Source organism: Bos indicus x Bos taurus, chromosome 3, assembly GCF_003369695.1.
Source record: "Bos indicus x Bos taurus breed Angus x Brahman F1 hybrid chromosome 3, Bos_hybrid_MaternalHap_v2.0, whole genome shotgun sequence".
NCBI classification, from domain to species: Eukaryota; Metazoa; Chordata; class Mammalia; order Artiodactyla; family Bovidae; genus Bos; species Bos indicus x Bos taurus.
The window spans coordinates 111,357,767-111,362,674 of NC_040078.1; the positions used below are offsets into that span (position 1 = coordinate 111,357,767).

At 39.6% G+C, this 4,908-nt stretch overlaps 1 pseudogene; it reads left to right on the forward strand.

Annotated features, from left to right (window-relative positions):
• Positions 1-254: 254 nt before the first annotated feature.
• LOC113890655 lies at positions 255-344 on the forward strand (annotated as a pseudogene).
• Positions 345-4,908: the final 4,564 nt, after the last annotated feature.

Consider the following 4,908-nt stretch of genomic DNA (forward strand, 5'->3'; position numbering starts at 1 on the left):
GTCCATGGGTGACTGATGTTCAATTCATTCTTTTTCTCTCTCTGTTTCCATTTGGGTAATTTCTACGGATTTGATTTTATATCTCTAAAACATTTTTGAAAAGATTGGAATATAGTTGATGTATAATACTATTGTTACAGATTACAATATAAAGATTCACAATTTTAAAGGATATATCTATTTGTAGTTATTATAGAATATTAGCTACATATATATATATTTGAAATTAATATATTTATTTTAATTGGAGGCTAATTACTTTTTGGCATGTTGGCTAAGATCAAGTGTAGTATCTGTTCTTATAGCTTATTTTATACACGACAGTTTGTACCTTTTTATCCTCTCCCCCTATATTGCCTATACCTGCTTTTCCTCTTCCCACTGGTAAACGTTAGTTTGTTCTCTATAACTATGACTTTGCTTCTTTTTTGTTATGTTCGCTAGTTGGTGGTATTTTTTTTAATACTGACTTGATGCTAAATTTACTATTTCTTTCTTCCTTTTTACCCCATCTGCTGTTAAACCCATAAGATTAACTTTTAATTTCAAATAAATAAACTCTCAGGTCTATACTTTCTATTGGGTTCTTTTTAAAATTCTAGAATTTCAAATTTCTTTTTGATTTTCTGCTTTCCTTCATGCACTATGTTTATTTTATTCCCTGAAAATTCTTTAACTTTATAACAGTTATTTAAACTCCATGATTACCAATTCCAACATACTGGTCTTCCATGAGTCTGCTTCTATTGACAGTTTTTCTCTTGATTATTTGTCATATTTTCCTCCTTTTTTATGTCTTGTAATTTTCAAAATTTTGTGCCAAATATTACACACAAAAACTGAGATATTGAAATACAATTTTTACATGTATGTATATGTGCAAGTGTATATATGTATATATTGCAGAGTGTGCGAGTTTTTCTCCTCTGTCAATAAAATTCTGATTTCACCACAAATGGAATTGAGCTTGGGCTGGGATACAACTTTAATTAGATTGAGTTCACTTTTCAGAATTTTGTTAATTTGTTAATTGAAGGATAATTGCTTCAAACCTCAACATGAGTCAGCCATAGATTGTTTCGAATTTTGACCATGTATATATGCCTTTCATTTGTCTCCTTGATCTCCCAAGGGGCTGATCTATTTGATATTTCAGAATTTCACTGGAGAGGTAGCTGGGATTCAAGTTCAAATAAATTTGAATCACTTTCTGATTAAACTCCAACAAGTCTTCAAAGTTTAAGAACCACAAGACTACAAAGGCTTCTCTACTTTCCAGCTGTGTTTCTTGTGCTGATTACTTAGCAAAATTCCCAAGTGGGACCAAGTAATTTATCCTTATGTTTATGGGTCTCTCCCTAGATTCCAATATTTTCTGCTTTATCACCCTTGGCTGACTTTTAGTCATCCCTGAAAATTCTGTCTCTGGAAGACTTGATTCTCTATCCACTTAGATAAAGACAAGGTCCATGCCTTCAGGTATGGAAACCACCATTACTTTCTTGCTTACCTGTGAAAGGCTCATTCCTCTCTGGAATTCAGTGCATCAAGACTTCTTTGCATGTACTGCTCTTTGATAGTTTCATAGTTTATTTTTTGTTCATTTGTTTCCTTGTTACCATGGAGCTATAGATCTTTTACATACATTTCCATACTAACCAGAAATAAGAATGACCTCCCTCATTCTAGAGTGCTGTTTTTCCTTGGTATGACACTCTTTGGGTTTCTGCTTTGAAACGAGAAGGAGGCCTATGACCCTGGACACATAGAGATCATTTCCTTCCCATCTGTCAGTCACTTAGGAAAACCCTACTCCCCTCTCCAGGTCTTCCTGCAGTGGCTGCTGCTACCGTGCTGCTAGGTGCTATGAAATTAGCTTGGGAAGATCCCTAATCTCATTGATTTCAGAACATCCACTTTGTACACTTTCAGACACTTCCCCTTTATACCCAACACATATATTTACATACATTTATAATTCTCTCTTTTGTGATTGCGCTAATTGTTAAATGCCCTATGGGAGTTTTCTATGTAAAGGAAGCTTGTAGTTAATCCTTTCATAATATGAATAATGAGAGTAACAAGTCACCCCTGGCTCCTACATCCAACTCCATTCCAACTGTTGACTCTAACGCTGGAGTCAGATAGGTCTGAAATCAAACCCTCTGCCAACCAGTTCATATGTGTGTGACCTCAATTTCTGTTTGCCTCAGCTTCATCATTTATTCAAGTTGTTCTTATTGCTCTAACTGTTTTTCCTTCCCATCTTCCATAGTTAGGTTCTACTCCTCCTTCTGATCTCAAATGAAATGTCGCTTCTTCAAGGATGACTATATGCCTATTTTACATTCTCAGAGCCCAGGTACTTCTCACCTGTAGCACTTGCCACAGCCATAACCTTATATTTATTGTGATTATTTGTTTAGCATTTTCTTTCACTCTAGAATATGCATTCCATGAGGGCAGGGACCATGTACTCCTAGCGCCTAGCATAGTCTTTGGCAAAGAGGAATGGATTCTAGTGCTGTGAGCAATGATACTTGCCTCTAGGCGGTTGTCGTGAGGGCTAAATTAGCCAGTGCAAGGGTGTCTTAGTTTGAACCTCTCCAAAACAAGGATTTAGACACAACATATGTATTTGGTCGTTGATCTGAATTATTAATAAAACAGTGAAGGAGTTGGGAGAGTGAAACGATGGAGAGAGTAAAACCAGTGAAAGGTGAGTTACCTTGAGTGGGTTACCAGTGTAAATAGCTTAAGCTCAGTGGAACATAACAGAATTTTCCAAATGAGGGCTGAAGAAGTTGGATTATTTATTGACTAACTGCCGTATTGTTTGAAGGTCACTTCTGGAACGTCACCTCTCAAGCACTCACTTTCTAGACTCCAGAGAACATCCTTAGGCAGAAGGGGATAGGAAGTCATGCATAAAGGGACTATCTGCACCACGGTGGGTGGGACTCCTTCTGTGACCGCTACTGAGAGAAAGCTCTCTGAAGTGTCAAGGCAGAGAAAAGCTACTTCCACAAACTCTGTCCCCTCTCCATCTCTCATGGTTTCATTAGCCCTGGCAGAACTTGGCACAGTTTCAGAGCTTATGCCAAGGCTTCAGAGTATGCCTGCTTTTACTGTTGACCAAAGGCATCAAGACAGATGGACAGATATAAAGGTGCCCTGAGTCCAAGCTCCACTGTACTCTGAGAAAGCTCACCACTCAGGCTGACCTTGGGGACAGTTGAGGGCCACAGCAACATCACCTTGGTGTGAATTATCTGGAAGCACTGGGATATTGATCCAACTCTTGTGTACAATACAATTATTAATACATAGCTTATAGCCAAGGCAAGACTTACTATTTACCCAGGGCACTGGTTCTGCCCCTACTAGGCACGTAAGTAAGGCCTATTGGGCAGACACTGGGGCCCTACCAGAAGCAGGACCATCAGAGTCAAAATACACCAATATTTTAAAGAGTTAGTGACTATAGGGATGATTTGTGACAATAAAAAAACCTATTTCTTTGAGAGATGAGACGGGATGATCCTAATTCCCAGAATATGAAATTAAGGTTTCTTTATTTTTCACAATGATATGAGGAGTTCTAGAACATTTGTGCTGCCAAATTTTAGCTCTGATTTAAAACACCTTTGTCACAAATTCTAGCTGAGTGTAGCCTTTTTGGGATGTGGAGAGCTGATTCAGCCCTCCCTCCCTAAGAGGAGTTAGATAAGTGAGAGAAAAGGAGAGAGAGGCAGAGAGATACACACAAAGCGAGACCTAGAGACAGAGAGAGAGAAAGAGAGAGGGAGAGAGAGAAGAGGAGGAAGGAGGAGAGGAGGGAGGGAGGGAGAGAGAGAGGTTTCTTTCCTCCTAGCTTTTGAAAAGCAGTGTATTTTCATAACTGCATGTCACGTGTATGTTGTGGAGCACACGTGCTTCTCTTTTGACAAGAAGGAAAGGCAGATTTCTTCTCTGACTTACTCTCTTTCCTTTAGTGTCTGCCTTTTTACCTGTTTGTCTGCTCCCTGCTTATCTCTTTTGGGTGCTTTTCTGTCACAGTCTGTTTATCTGCCCACCACCCCTTTTCTGCTCCTCTTCCTCCGGCATCATGTTTCTCTCTTGTCATGTCCTTTGACATCTGTCTTTCTGTTTCTTTCTGTGGTTTATTTGTGTCTCTACTTCTGTTTATCCTGCTCTTCTTTCCTTTCTCTTTCTCCTCTCCTCCTCTCCTCTCTCCTCTCTCTTACACACACACACACACATCTCTTGAAACAAACACAAAGATATTTTAAATTTTATCAGAATGGAAGTGAAATACCCTTCATCTGCCCCCTCTTAAAAATCAAATGAGGGGAAGAATCCCTGCTTCTTCCTTCTGTGGTCCTGGGTGAGGCCCTCTGAGGGCCAGGAGACCTCTGGTCTGGCCTTGTTTGGTAACTTCACTGCCTGCTCTTTGGAGAATCTCACTCTACTCCAGGCTCTGGAGCAAGCTGTCGGAGGTCCCACGGAGCCTCCCAGTGACCAGGTCCTGCCAGGTATGTCCTAGGAATTTTCTCACGTGGATGAGATGCCTTAAGTCTCAGATCTAACATTTCTTACCTCTACTCTGTTCTGTACAGTCACAGCACAAATTAGAAGTTGGTTTGGGGCAAACACGCTGGGTTAAATAGGTTGTTTCAAATTAGTTGTGTTACTTCCACCTGCCATTCTGCATTTAAGTCCAAGTTCTGACAATGACTAGCAAGTGGCAGGTAAATTCCTTTACCCTTTGGTGCCTTGGTTTTCTCAACTGTAAAATGAGGATGATACGTTGAAGGGCTGTTTTTAGAATTCGATGAGGTGATAGCTGTAAGGCACTTTGCACAGGGCTTACAGAGAAACAGCAGGTACAGTAAGGGACATGATACT